Genomic DNA, 17,247 nt, shown 5'->3' on the forward strand with positions numbered 1-17,247 from the left:
GCATTTCTAACTGATAAACCATAAGTGATAGAGACCTATGGTCTTAAGTTTTGAGGTCCTTGGTCCAAAAAAATTGAAAATGAGGTCAAGGTCAAAGGTCAAGATCATGTTCTAAATTTTGATTTTAGCTTATTTTCACTGATTTCAAATACCGTATGACATATTGACAAATAATTTTTCATAAATTGTTAGTTGCAACATGCCCTTATTTGTATATTTTGGTTGAAAGGGTGCGCAGACAATAAATGGGAGTTTTTGTTCATCTGACATTTAAAATTACGCGTAAAGTGATATTACTCTTTAACCAAACATATTAAAGACCTATGATCTTTTGATTTAAGGTCCTTGGTTTGTGACCTTGAAATTAAGGTCAAGGTCATAGGTTTATAGGACGTTCTAGATTTTGACCTTTGCTTTAAATTCATATTAATACATCATAAAGTCATAGGAACTAACATTTTAAACTGATTTTTCATATTCAATATCATAATAGATCTTTACTAGTGGAAAGACTTTCCATTGTTCTCTGAACAATTGGTTTTTAATTTTATATATTATCATATGTGACTATAAAGTCTCCTTCTATCTAAACCCTGATCAACCAAAAAAACTACAACTAAAATAAAAAAACCAGGAAAAAAACACTATATATCCATATTGCTTGGAGTGCAAGATTCCAATAAAAAAAACTATACCCACAAACCGATCACAAACCGCCGTCTCAATATGATCAGCTCAAATACGACAAGCTTTTTAGAAAAACTATTACTTGCAAGGTTGGTCGCAAAGAACATATTTGAAAATGGATTAAACTCTGTAAATTTTGACAGACCCGAAATTCCGGATAATGTTAATCGAACGTTGCGGAAATTCTGGTCCATCGTTTTTAATATTTTATATTCGCTGGATGTGACGTTTCTTAATTATGGGATACGATTTTGAAAGCTGAATACAGAAGCAAAACATATATTTGCCAACCGCAAATGGAATCGTATCTTATTATATCATTTCTTTTTGATGTTTCTGGAAATATTTTGCATAAATAAGCACAAAAAAAGGTAGGACTTTGAAATTATGTAAAATTATTAGCCGGCAATGAAAATTGCATGCAAATGTTGAGTCTCAAAGTTCCCCCAAAAATATGCTCTCAAAGTCCAGACGTAATAACGTCGTAGGAAGGCGTCCCCAAAAAATAGCTTTGCCGACGTCATTATTATTTGGACTAGTGTACACCTTGCAAGGTTTCCATGCCAGTCAGACAGTTTTCACTTGACCTCGATCTCATTTCATGGATTTGTGAACAGGGTTAAGTTTTCGTGGTGATGTCCACATCACTGGCAGGCCTTGTGTCATCTGACTTTGATAATATTTTCATGGTACAGTGATCAAAATTGGGTTTTTGAGTTTTGGTCCATTTCTAAAGGGGGCGGTACTTTAAATTGGACCCTACCATGCATAAATTTGAATATTTCTATTAATTGCTCAGGTTATCTTTCTTAAATAACCACCACCGACCAAACTCAATTAGAAGAGCCTTCCAACCTCTACAGTCCCTACAATTAATTCAGCAGTGCCTTCCGACACCCCCCTTTCCCCTTTACAATTAATTCTGGAATCCTAATATATTATACATGAATTATAATTACTTAATGAAATGATTGTAAGGTGTATATATTTGACTCTGGAAGGATTCATGATCATCTGCTTTAATATGCATATGCCAATCGTGTAAATTATCAGCCCATTAAAGTAAAAAGCCAGCCATTAAAGTGTTTAATTTGTGGCTTGTAAAGAGTTAAATGGCAATTAAAATACAAACACATCATTAAAGTACAAACCGGCCAATAAAGAAGAAATGATCCATCGATGGAGATAATAATGGCAATTACATTCTTTTATAGATGTATCATTACTTTTTCATGCCAAATTTAATGGTTATTTTTTAATGCCCACTATTATGACTATCTAGTCGTTTAAATTGCCATTAAAATGCAGGAATGGCCATTAAAAATCCCATAGAAAAAAATGGTGCTATTAATAACGGTTACATTTAATGCACATTAAAATGTTGAAAACATAATTCATGCCCATTAACTGTTATAAAATAGAAATTAATGGCCATTATCTGGCAAATTCATGCCCATTAATATATTTATGAAAAAATTTAGTGCTTATAATTAATGGCTATTATTCCAAGTTTCATGGCTTTATTTAAGGGTTAATATTCATTTTTTTAATGGCAAGACGATCGATTTAATGGCAATTTAGCACATTAAATGTAACCGTAATAAATAGACCTAATTTAATGGGTATATTTCATGGCTCATTAATGGGTTTTCTTACAGTAATGCATATGGTCATGATTATATGGGTATTATATATTTCAGTCATTTGCACTGATTAAATATTCCAAGTTCTAGAAGAGCAGACGATACTACAGAGGCGAACATTATCTTCAGGTCAATTGAATCTTCCAAATCATCACAAAATGTATCCTTTGTTATTGATTTCACAGATCTTACGTAACGGTCAACTTAACTAGCCCTTTGGTAAAATGGGTGGTTTGTGTAGTGTTGCTTGTTGTATCGGTATGTATGATATACCCTATTCAGCAGTTCAACCTATGCTTAAAAGGGTGGTCGATTTGATTGTCTTAGATATATAAATACACAGCCACGTTCAGTTTGAATGGGGACGTTCAATCAAATAAAGGTAAACTCCAAACATTAGCTCTACACATTACAACAAATAAGGCCGGGAACTACAGGGGGACTTTTTCAATGTCTATCTTTTTATAGCATGCTCTCATTTACCTGTTGCAATTGAAAGTTATATTCTTACCAATGTCAACCCAGTCTACATATTATTGTATGTATGTATGATTTTATATTGCTAATGTGACATATAGGTACAATGGGCCGGGTGTAAATATTAAATCGCTATGTATATAATTGTATAGATATATGTTATGATACACTTGTCACTAAAATCATTAAACAGTAGTTCTAACTTAAAATGACAAACTAAAAAACTAACCCTTTAAGGTGGCTCGGGACTATTCGACTGCGCATAATTTCACGCATGAATTACAAAAAGTATTTGTTGAAAATTCGATATAATTTTTTTAAATATTTTGATTGATTAGAAATGTTAAAGCATTGAAGTTATGTGACTTATATAATATTTTCGTTATTATCCGTATTTGTTAAAGGGTCAAAATGACATTTCATCCTTTTTCACCATTTTCCCGCCAAAATTTGGGTTTTAAGGTAATATATATTTTTTTCCTTATCGGTGACCTATGTTTTTTATTTGCATATTGTTTGAAACTATATTTCAGTTTTTTATATTACAGTTTTGGACCAAGTGTCATAGAGCCTTTTTTTTATATTCCGATACAAATATGTCAACACCTCTATTTTCCCTATCATTTCATTGAAAAATGGTCCCTTTTACATATCTGTTTAAAAGTAAAATTTTTAGCTTAAATGGTCCGTGACCCCCTATTTTTTTCGACCAATTTGATTCACTTTCAGTGAAGAATAAAATAACAAAAAAATATGGCACTTTTGATAGAAACTTCGAATAGGCCCGAGCCACCTTAAAATGGTTGAAGTGTTTGATTTGTTTTGATTTTAAATATTTTCGTCTTTTTTTTCGTCTTGATTGTTTTCATTGTGTTGACCGTACTGTAACGAATTTGACCTACCAATTAAGACTATTTACCGGGTTTGTAATAACATGAGAAACACGATGGGTGTCACATGTGGAACAGGAACTCCTTAACCTTTCGGAGCACCTGCATACATTTAAGTATGTAAAACGTACCACAGTAATCTTCATCTTCAAATGATGCACAGTCAAAATTTCCATCGCATTGCTTGGCTATCGGTATACACGTTGCGTCATCACAACGGAACTCGTTATATGCACATGTCTTTCCGCATGTACAGGTACAGGATGTTCGGTCCTCAACTTCCGTTTCATCCTATGATTTAGAAAATATGATAAAAAAAAACAACATGTGTTGCATTGAAACTATAACACTTAAGTCTGCCATGACTATCGCATAATAATTTATAATTAGGATCGATTAAGAACTGAACTGATGATATCAGCTTCCCTATAGTGAATTTTCAACCTTTCATTAGCGTCTGCATACAGTGGTTGTATCGCCTTGGATAAAGGACGATGTTAAGCTTGCATTTTCTATTATGTTTACCGTAAAGCGGTTTGCTGCATAAAATAAAAGTTATTTGACCAATGCCTTTTAATACCCTAATGTTATCCCTTCACATTTTCACAAGTAGTAATCGAATATTTACATCACAAAATGAGACAAATATTATTCATTTACTATGTATTCATGTCTCACCAGCTTCCAATGAACAAAATAATGTAAACCGATTGCTTCTTTTGTTTAATTTTTCAATGTTGTCATTGTGTCTTTTTTAAAACATGAACATTCTCACCCCACATGTTCCCATTTTCAAAATGAAGATCACATGAATACGAATCAACGTCAACACAATATGTTTTACTGGTGACTTCCTTGTTTATGTAAAATATGTTTTGTTTTTGTTAAAACTGAGATTTGGCACAACCAATTCTTTTGTAAACCATTTTATATCGAAAATTAGACACAATTATCCTTAAAATAGGAACCTAGTTTGAGTTTGATATTCCAAATGACATGACAATGGTCTATTTGTTTGTTATAGATGTATATATTTTAACTTTTACTCTTTATATGAATATCTTATAGTCATGCAAGTGAAACTCTCAAACGAAGTACAAAACTTACTAATTGGCATGATGATAGACATGTGAACGGATAACATTCAATTGTTCCATTAGAGCACCAGCATTCGTCACAGTCTCTTCCCTTTATATTCACAAAGGTTTCAGACTACAATAAAGAAAACATGGACAGGATATGTGTAATAACAATAACGGTACCAATTTTTCTGCACCAGATGCGCATTTGGACAAAACATGTCTCTTCAGTGATGCCCGTGGCCAACATATGTAAAATCCAAAAGTTCCAAAAAGTATAGCCAAATCCGTGAAAGGAATCAGAGCTTTGCATGAGGGAGATACATTCCTTAATTTATAATAATTTTTAACATTTTGTAACAGCAAATTTAATAACACTAAAAAAATCCGTATTTCATGTAAGACTTGTGACACAACACTATGTTATGAAATTTCCCTTACTAATAAAACTATTTACTTATATTAACAAAATTGATTTAGTTTTAAAAGTGCATTCTTATATGATATCAATTTTACATGTTTTTGGTTATAACATTTAAATTTTATGATTATGTTTTTTGATAGGTAAGTTAACAAAATTGTTTAATGGCAAATATCTTCAGCTCAAATAGCTAAAATATAAAAAGACACACAGACAAACAACTGTACACAAAACACAACAGCAAAGCAAAGACTGAGCAACAAAAACTTATATCATGTAGCATCTTGGTTTTTTTCTTGTTGTAGTATTTAAATTATATGTACTCGGCGAAATACAAAGTAAACGAAATTCATGCTTAGAGACGACCGTTTTATAAAACCGGATGTAGATGTCTGGGAAGTCTGAAAATCCTTTTTATTTTTACAACGTTATTAAGTTTCAGATCATATTTTAGATTATTATTCAATCAATGCAGAGTAATATCAAATAAGTAACATACATTTTAGACCAATTAAGATGAGAACAAACAAATGAAAGGACATGAAAACTGACACGTCATGTGAATAATTTAGGTATGACAGTTAGATTTAACTGTTTTACCATTGCAATGTCTGTTTAATTTCGATTAATGAGTTTGGATGTCTCTTTTGTATATTTGGCCTCTCTTTATTTTTGTCTGTCTTTGCTTTTCTGTCTTTCATAGTTTCTCTGTTAATTGAAATTAGAAAATTTGGATTGAGTGCCTATGGAGAACCAATATAAATAAACTCATCATAGATACCAGGACTAAATTTTCTATATACGCCAGACGCGCGTTTCGTCTACAAAAGACTCATCAGTGACGCTCGAATCCAAAAAAGTTTTTAAATAAGCCAAATAAAGTACGAAGTTGAAGAGCATTGAGATCCAAAATTCCTAAAAGTGTTGCCAAAAACAACTAAGGTAATCTATGCCTGAGGTAGAAAAGCGTAAGTATTTCACAAAATTCAAAATTTTGTAAACAGTTAATTTATAAATATAACAATATCAATGATAATTCATGTCAGCACAAAAAGTGCTGACTACTGGGCTTGTGATACCCTCGGGGAAATAAATCTCCACCAGCAGTGGCATCGACCCAGTGGTTGTAATTAAACTCATCATAAATACCAGGACTAAATTTTATATATACGCCAGACGCGCGTTTCGTCTACAAAAGACTCATCAGTGACGCTTGAATCCAAAAAAGTTTTAAAACACTTCGGTGTTGACATGAATATCAATAATGTGGTCATTTTTATAAATTTCCTGTTTACACAACTTTGAATGTTTCGAAAAACTAAAGATTTTCTTATCCCAGGCATAGATTACCTTAACCGTATTTGGCACAACTTTTTGGAATTTTGGATCCTCAATGCTCTTCAACTTTGTACTAGTTTGGCTTTATAAATATTTTGATATGAGCGTCACTTATGAGTCTTATGTAGACGAAACTCGCGTCTGGCGTACTAAATTATAATCCTGGTACCTTTGATAACTATTAAAAAAGCCAAATAAAGTACGAAGTTGAAGAGCATTGATATCCAAAATTCCGAAAAGTGTTGCCAAATACTGCTAAGGTAATCTATGCCTGAGGTAGAAAAGCCTAAGTATTTCAAAAAATTTTGTAAACAGTTAATTTATAAATATAACAATATCAATGATAATTCATGTCATGTTATTTCCCTTAAACGTGTTAAGGGCGGCAATATGAGCCTTTTTCGAGATGCAAACTATAGTAAGTTGCTTTAATTTAAGAACAAATCATTTGGATTAAAAATTAAAAAAATAAAAAAATATATATAAGTTACTGTTGCTTTGTTTTAATGCAATGTATACTTATCTCCATTACCTATCAATTCTTACCTTAAGAATACGTATCTCATCAACGGGTGCCACATGTGGAGTAGGATCTGCTTACCATTCCGGAGCACCTGAGATCACCCCCAGTTTTTGTTGCTTAGTCTTAAGTTTTCTATGTTGTATTTGACTCTGGTATCTTTGGTCACTCTTTCATGACAGTGTCGTAATGAATTTTCAAGAACTTAAGTGCTAAGTAAAATATATCATTAAAGCTTTGATGCAGAGTTGACGAAGTATCTAGTTATAGAAAATATGAGCTGCACACAACGACCAATCAGGATCAGCTCTTAATTATGAATACCCTGTTGTCTATATAAAATGGCTGCGTCTATTAAATTGAATGCTTTAGTTAAATTACAAGTTTCAACTCAGAACCTTTAGTTTAAACACCAACTTGTAATGTAAGGGTTATTTGAAGCTTCTTATATGATGATAGCACTGGGCCTCTTTTGAGTTTTGTTATATTTCGAATAGAGTTTAATTAATATCTGTTATTTTTATCATGTATGACATGGACTTTTTCAAAAATAAAAAAAATCAACGACAGCATTCACATTGATCACTTCCCCGTATTTCATATGATCAAATCAAAACAAAGGTGTCGAAAATATTGATAGGTTATGGAACTCTTTTTCGGGATATTTCATTTAAAAAATATGGCGGGGCAAAGCTGACTCGGACTTTTACCTTTTATTTGCATTTGTTCTATTTTGGTCTCAAATCGTATGGAAAGTGATATCTGCTTAAATTTTGGTAAAGGTTCTTTTATAAAATATTGAAGTCTTAAATGAAAGGAAAAAAGTAAAATTACAAAAAAAACTCCGAGGAAAATTCACGGAAAAACGGAGGTCATGAGGCAAACAATTTTACCCTTTATTGATGGGAAAAAATGGGGAGTCCTAACATTTGACACTTACCTCAACAATGGTTCCATCAAACTTACAATTACAATCCGATTTTAGTACGCATTCTGTTCCATCACAGTATTGTCCATCTGGACAAGAATCAGGACAATAACTTGTGTCCATATCTGTATAACATTTTGCCAACGTCTTAATCGGAGGATTAGTAGTCAATGTGGTTGAGCTTAATGTTGCAACTGTCGTTGTTGCTATTTGTGGTAGTGCTTAATAAAATCAAAGTGAAATTACGAAATGAACGAATTCCGATGTAAATTTAAAACGAAAATTTTCTAATCTAATTGCAAAATCAAATGTTAACATATCAAATGAATTGATAACAACTGTCATATTCCTGACTTGGTAGAGTCATTTTCTTATAAAAAGATGATGGATAAGCCTGATTTTATAGCTACCATAAAATCTCACTTGTATGGCAGTTGCATGAAATTCCATTATAAATGTTATATTGGCAACGATATGTGAACAAAACAAACAGACATAATAGGGATGCATATATACAAATGGTTGTAATTTAAACTCACCACATTCAGGAGTCAGTTTTAAGCAAGCTAGTCTGACTTTATAGTCTGCACACCCACTTGGGTCAAACTGGTTTACATTGTCACACTGTAATCCATTACAAAGGTCACAGGTAATAATCTGTCCAAGGTCATCAGCTTGGAAACCAGAAGTAGCTAGACACTCAATCTTGATTGGATTAGTACACAATTTGGAGTGTTTCGCCACTATATCAAACGGTTCGTAATCGCCATTTCCATCCGGTGTGTTCGAATTCACCCAATCATCCCATTGTGTACATTTCTTAACTGAAAAATAGTAATATAATTAAAATACCGATACATTTCGTAAAAGATAAAACAAAATGGCGCCCCATTCATAGAAGTAGCAATAAGAACACTATGGGGATAGCTAAAACTACATATATGCTATTTTTTGACTGATTTAAGTGTAGTATGGATTGAAAGAATTGTTTAATGAGGAAAACATTATCAATGGGTTTCAAATTTCGCTTACAGAATTTCGTGCGACTTCAATAATTCATACTGTTCTATAACCTCAGGTAAGTGAAATGTTGATGTTTTTCTGAACAGAATGAAGTCGGATAATCATGAATAGTACTTATTTGAGGATCAATCTAGAGTTGTTTAATAAAAAAATATCATCAAAACGTGTGTTGCGTTTGTAAAGTCCGTCAGTATAGGTTGTTTGTAATAATAATTTCTTCGGACATAATGCTTACACTTAAACTTTGATAAATATTCTCTGTGAGCATCAAAATTGGTTGCCCACGGCTATCTGCAGATTTTGATTATTTTATGTAAATGTATGTTTTATGAACTTTGAAAAATAAGTATTGTTTGTTAAAATGTGTTCTTGGTTGCCATAGAAAAACATCAAAATTTGTTATAATTTAACTTGGTAATGAATATATTTAAAAGAGTATTTGCCTATGGGATTCTGACTGTTTCGTAAACGATCAAAAATTGCGCACCACTAATAGACATGGCTATTGGGATAATGAGAGGATAGCTCACATGTAGCAACAAAGCTGCTATTAAAAAAAACGTTGGATACATTGAAGTGTTCCATTTTCAAAGATAAAAATTAGAATACCGAATATTGGACATAACGAAAAATGGAATAAAGAAGGAAACATACTTTTTATTGATCTTTATTAGCTTATATAAACATGACAAAAGATAAATTAAACTAAAAACTTGTCCAAAAAAGTAAAATAACAAAAATACTGAACTCTGAGGAAAATTCAAAACGAAAAGTCCTCAATCAAATGACCAAATCGTAGCTCAAGTACATCAAACGAATGGACAACAACTGTCATATTCCGGACTCGGTAAAGGCATTTTTATGTAGAAACCTCTCACTTGTATGAAGGTTGTATAAAATTCCATTTTATCGGCAACATGTGTGAACAAAACAAAGATACATTATAGGTAAAAATGTCGAAAATAGGGGTACAGCAGTAAACATCTTTAGCTTTACCATTGCAAGATATACCTAGGTTATTCCCACATTTGAATACAGTAATTATGAAAAGATGAGCTAATCGTGAAAAGGCATTCGTTACTTTTTGTATTTAAATAATTTCTAGTCAGAAATAAATCTGAATAGTGAGCATTCATGTTGTTTAACGACAGACATATTTGGTTTAAACTTATGGTTTTGATAGTGGAATTGACAACTCAAGGCAATATTGTTCCATTTCAAAACAACTTCAGGGTTAAAGTTAAAAAGACCGCAAAAGAACCGGTACCTATTGTGTTTAACATACTGGACAGTATAATGGATCCGTTATCAACTCATAATTAAGAATAAGAATTGCACGAAAATAGAGGTATTTAGTTACTACACGACTGTGTCAATGATGTTATGCACAAGGAAGCTATTAACCATAAGTTCCAAAGGGTGAAGTTGAAGTCATCCCTTCGTTCATTTTACGGACCTCATCACGAGTTTTGTTCTACCGTTATGAAATATTCATTTCACAGATGATATCGGATATGTTTTTTAAGTCGTGACTACAATAATTCCGTTCCCTTTTTACGAATGTGACCTACCGAATTATAATATTTACCGGGTTTGTATTAACATGAGCAACACGACGGGTTCCACTACTGAATCAAGATTTGCTTACCCTTCCGGAGCACCAAAGATCACCCCTTCCCCCCGCAAACCAGTTATCTATATTGTGTCTTGTGTACTTTTATTTCTCTGTTTGTCTTTTTGTTACCATGGCGTCATCATTTTAACTATCTGTCTATTCTGTTCTGTTCTGTCTATGAACAAATACAATAAAAATGTGATGCACCATGAATTACTCGTGTAGCGGTTTAATGAACAGTTTGCACCACATTTGTGAGGCTATTTTGAATCGACAGAGAAATGTTACAGTCATTCCTCATAATTCAATTATAAGTGAAATAAAGTATCTGAAGTTGAAAAAACATATAATTTAATTTTGAATTCAATTTTTAAGGACCAATCATAAAAACCATTGATGAGGTCACGGTCATATGACAAAATTATGTATATTAGTTAGTTGATAGACAAACATTTATCAGTCGATCAGATATTGTCAGATGACGTGTTACATCCAAAATTAACTTATTACAACTTACTGGACTTATGGTATGGTAAGACGGAGACATAAACCACTTGTGTGCGGTCCAATTTATAAAGGAAACATAACCGTCCCGTGTTAATATGTTTGACAAAACTATAACCTACCTTTATTTGAGTTGTGTGCGACAATACCTTATACCATTTTTGAGCATTTTTCAATCTATATTAACCAGTTTTAGATATATGTTTGTATACTATATTAAATTTTTATTTTTTGTCGATACCAAATTCCAATTTGAATATTTTGCTCTTTAAACATTTCAATAAGATGTCATTTTTTTATCGATTTACAAATATTGAAATAAACCATTGCCACAACATTGCACATGCAACTATAAGTAATTGAAATTTGAACAATGATAGATATACTATACCATTTGTAGTGTTACGTGTTCATCATTTTGAATTTGTACCACACATTATAGATCGTAGCTAGGGTACTCCTGGAAATAAATTTTATCGATATCTGCGCAGTTAAATTATAACACAATTCATTCATCACGAAACATACCTAAGTTTATCATCCTTGTATTTATTGTTCTCGGTGGTAGCTGTCTTTTTTTCATTTGTTGAATAGTTGTTCTGTTTGTCATCAGTAAAGGTGGTGCTGTAATCGTTATATGCGTTGTTGACATTGATATTGGTAATCCCCCTTTGAACAATATGAAATATCATGGTCATCATTTATGAAATGCATAAATACATTATAAAAAATTTAAAATGAGTGTCCCTTCATGAAATCAGGTATCTTTAAAATCTGAATTCATTTTAAAGCAGTTACAACCTATGCACAGTCAAAGAAGACATGACTTGTGCAATGACAAAATAAAAGTATCGACAGCCAGTAGGATAGTTAGGATATAGCCGTATAATAAATATGTAAAATGTTATATGTAGACAAAATAATATCTATATCGTAAATAAGCGTGGATGTGCTTTCATTCTTGCAAACATATGTCAATGTAACACACACCGTTCTACATTATATCTATTTCCACTTTCGCAATATCAAAATGTCAAATTCAAACAGTTTCATACATTATGGTATGAACCGTCCTACCAAGGTGGTTTTCAAATTTTAATATATTGTAACTGATGACAAAATAGAGCTCAATTTCAAATTGATAATAAATTTTATTTATATAAACTTCGAAACCGCATTTAAATATGTTCAAACACATACAAATGATTTCAATTCCGACAATAATAGTTTCTCCAGAACAAATCATTAGGTACACAACTCACCTGTATACAGAGGGAAAGTAACACACAAAGTTAAAATGACACTGGTATGGTAGGCTCTCTTTGCAACTTCCATTTCAAGACGAGAATGCTATCAGAACAATAGTAACTGAATGTTCTCTCCATAATAGGTAAAAGGTAAATATTTTATAACCTAATCTATTCTGTTTTAATAAAAAAAAAAATAACAATTTCATGATAAAATCCGTTGAACTTAGTAATTTTATTAAAAAAAAAAGATTTGTGAGATATAGATTAGCCTGTAGATATTAATAAAATCAACGATGAGTTTGCTTTAACAAAACTGTTTATGAAACAAAATAATTCAAAAAAGCTCATACGATGGAAATTAATGTTCATCAATCAAAATTGAAAACCGTTAAATCATTATCAAACAACATCTTGACATTATTATCAAATTCGGACTGACCTCCTGTTAGAAGTCCAGGAGAACTGATATTTAGTACACAAATATTTAAGTATTAACCTCATGACTGTATTCATTATATAGAATCGGTACATTTGAACTGAAAAAAGCAATGTAAAATACGAGATATAGCAGATATAGCACACTTCTCTTTATATTATTCATTGAAAGTCTTAACGAAACATTCCTTCTCTGGAATAGTTTTCTCTTTTGTGTCCTTTTTTCGTTCTTCTTCATATGAATAAACTCATCATAGATCCCAGGATTGAAATTATATATAAATTACGCCAGACACGCGTTTCGACTACATAAGAATTATCACTGACGCTCTAATCGAGAAGTGTTAACAAGACCCAAAAAGTATGAAGTTGAAGAGCATTCAGAACCAAAAATTTCTAAAGGGATTGACATGTCATTCTGAATTAATCATTTTCTTCGAAAATGAATTTGAACGATATTGTCATATAATATATAATAACCGGGCAAATTTCTGAAAAACTTTCTTCTTCATATCTTAAAGATGTCCTTGAATTGGAGACTTCAAACTAGAAACTGACGTCACCGTTAGGATTACCACTTTCAATGTTTCAGCTTGCCATGTCCGCGTATTAACATACGCTCAGTCGCATCGTTTGAGGTTTATATTTCGATTGATTAATAACGCTCGTGCACAAAACAAACTAAAGTAATATCTTGACACGAAAAATCATCTCGTACACAGGTTTTATAGGATGTGTATGACCAACTGATTATGAACATGTTTTTTCGAGGCCTAAATCCTAAGATACAACAATCGTGGTTCGATCTGTTAACTTACCGTTAGTGTTGTTTCTCTGATTGTGCCATGTTTTACTTGGTAGTGTTTCATATAACAATATATCTTTGATATCTACGCTGATATAGTATTGCCTCGCAAGACAACAAAACGATCTCATTTGGATCCGTGTACTATTAACCTAATGTGAAACTCTAAATCCCTAATCAACTAATCTTCATTGAATCAATATTCAAGGATATGTTTTAGATTACTCCTCCAGGCCAACGATACCATGTTACCACAACCGAGTTTGTGCTTTTAAAAATTCCTGCAATGCCTTAAATGCTTTTTTGCCTTTATGTCTCTTTTAGAAAAGCATTTCGGACGCAATAAATTATTAAACGTGTTGTTTTCCATTTTTTACATCACTGGATCTATACCTCTGCTGGTGGACTATCAGTTCCCGAGGGTATCATCAGCTCAGTAGTCAGTGCTTCGTTCCTGACATGATTTAACAATCTTTACTAAAATTGTCCGTTTTATAAATTTTGAAATTATTATGAAACTAAGGTTTTAACTCCCTCAGGCAAAGTTGGCTTAAGATGAATTTGGCTATTTATTTTAGGTATTTTTGACAAATAACTCTTAAATGATTTTCGGTTCTTATACATCTTCGGATTTCAAATGATAGGCTTTTAGCTTTCCTGATGTAAATCCAGAAAAGTACTTCGGACGCAATAAATTATTACTTTTGTTTTCATTTTTTTTAATAGAGTTGAAAGATTTAAACATTTAAACTTCTAATTCCTTAATGTATTATTACTTGCAGTTAGAATAATTTGATCGGCCATGAGTTTTAGGAACTAAAAAACAAAAGTGGTAACTTCTGTTATTGTTAAAGAAAATTTTAAAGCATGTTTAAAGGATTAGATTCGATCAAGTTTTCAAAGTTCGCTTTTAAATCAGTAATCAAGAAAGCAATTAAGGCAGTTTTTTTTTTTCAATAAACATATCACATGTGAATTTCAAATGTTTTCTACTCCTATTTGAGGTTAATTGTCACCATGTATATATTCTTCTTTATTTTATGAGGGAGTATATAATTATTTAAATTAACAATTTTACTAAAACAAAATTGAGATAATTCATTGGAAAACATAACACCGAGACTCAGCTGTTGTTTGCGGGCGATTAATTTACCTCGAGTTAATAAATCGCTCGCATTTTTTACATTTTTACCTATTGTGCCTGTTTGGTTAGTTATCGCATCGGCGGCAATATAATGAAATTTGATGCGACTGTCATCAAAATATTTACCGTCTGATCCAAACAGTTAGAAATTACAAATGCTGTGATAATGTTCATAGCTGGGGATCTTTCATCACTTTCTATTGTGGAAAGTGAAGAGTTCAAAAACTTGATGGATAAAGCTGACCCAAAGTATAAAGTACCTAGCAGAAAGCATTTTTCTACAAAAATTCTTCATGAAAAATATGTTGAAATTAGAAATAACCTTGTAACTACTCTTAAAAGAGCTGAAAGGGTATGTTTAACTATTGATATTTGGTCAAGTAGACAAATGAGAGGATTTGGGGGAATAACAGGCCATTTTAATTTGAATTTGGCAAATTGTATTCACATGTCAAAAGCCCCCATGTGTACTAGTATAGTAACTGTAAACGTTTTCAACGTCTTGCTAAGTCAGCAGCCCAATATTTAGCAATTCCAGTCACTTCTGCACCAATTGAACGTTTATTTAGCACTGATGGAAAGACGTTCAGACCCATAAGGTGTAGACTGGGTGTTGGAAACATTTGACAAATTGATGATGGTGAAATGTAATAGTAGAATACCAAAATAAGTAATATGCCAGAATACAAAAATGTACATACCAGTATAAGTTGAACACTGTGTTATATAATTATGTAGGACTCGAAGGTGCGATGGTCACGCTGAGGTGCTTTGGTCTACGCCGATGTGCGATGGTCCTTTCGCTGAAGTGCGATGGTTTTGCATGACGTTTGGACAATGACGTTTTCAAAACAATGTTTTATTTTTATTCAACGAACGATTCAAGTCCTGAACAGTTTTAAGCATTAGAGGTAGAGGTTACAAAAATATGTAAATCTTAGTCAGACAAACAACCATGGGAAACAAGGCAGATCTTGGTCTGTAGATGAGCTAACCAGTGTTCGGAAGCATGTATAATATGTTATTTTTTTATATACATAAGGTCGTTAGTTTTTCTCGTTTGAATTGTTTTACATTATCATATAGGAGAGTATGTGGTATTACTGAACTGAAGGCCGTACGGTGACCTATAGTTGTTAATTTCTATGTCCTTTTTGGTCTCTTGTGGAGAGTTGTCTCATTGGAAATCATACCACATCTTCTTTTTCATTTTTACTTAGTACAATAGACAGCTGCACTGAACCTGTTTGTTTTATCGCACTTGAACACTCAATATTAAAACACGTTCTCGTAATCAAATACATCATACTTAATCTGAGCTATCATACAAATAGCAAATTAAGAATTCAAATATTTGGATTGACCAAACTAGAAATTAAACCCGATCTCCCAAAATGCGAGGTTAGCACGCTCACCACTGCACCGCTACATTAAATAGGTTTTAACTTCAGACAATCGCATTTAGCTAGCATACACTCCTCACAGTTAGACCATCGCATTCAGCGTACCCACCATCGCACTTCAGCGTATCTACCAACAAGTTAGCGTCACATTGTCACCATCGCACTTCAGCGTGTTAACCAACGCACTACAGCGTGGACCATCGCACTTCAACGTGACCATCGCGGTTCCGAGTCCTACATATATATATGTCAGAAACATCATTCTATTTTCTAATTATTATTACTATAAAACATGTATAATACTTATGCATGTTATGTATATATCATAATATAATAAATGCATGTTTTCAATATTTCATCTATATTTTCCTTTCAAAAGTAAGTAATTGAAGTACTTAATTACATTTGTGAAGTAATTGGAAAGTAGTTAATTACATTGACAAAAGAAGTCATTATTCAATTGATATTAATTATGTTCAAAAGCAATTGACCCCATGTCTGACTGTCATACAAGTGAGAGATTTTTGTCATCGGAAAATCTGGAGACTGAATTTGCAAATTCTCATTTGGTATCCGCTTGAAATTTTAGCAGACGGAAATGTTAATCACTTTGCTGCCGTAAGGACACATGGGACAATTTTTATTATTTATTTAAGTACTCCTTCATAATTGCATCCCTTTCCAATAATACACCGAAAAATAAAGAGTAAATAAGTTTTCTTCAACATATCAGGGCGTGACGTCATAATCAAATGGCTACAAAGTTGAACATATAACGTCCAGTTGCTGCATTCCCAACCGTGATCCGAACTGAAACAATACTTAATTAGGTACAACAAAAGGTTGAAACCGGAATCCGCGAAGCGGGGAAAACAGATATACCTCAGCTATGCATCAAATTTGTTCACATCGGACTTTTCTGATAATGTTTGTATCAATTTAATTTTTTTTTTTTTAAATGAAAATCTCATAGTGACATGTTTTTTCCTCCATTTCACATGCCTTATTTTCTCTTTCCGCGGACTGTGCATGATAGGACGAAATGTTTGGCATCAATTATAAACAAAGAAGATGTGGTATGATTG

Source organism: Mytilus galloprovincialis, chromosome 9 (genome assembly GCF_965363235.1).
Source record: "Mytilus galloprovincialis chromosome 9, xbMytGall1.hap1.1, whole genome shotgun sequence".
In the NCBI taxonomy this organism is placed as follows: domain Eukaryota; kingdom Metazoa; phylum Mollusca; class Bivalvia; order Mytilida; family Mytilidae; genus Mytilus; species Mytilus galloprovincialis.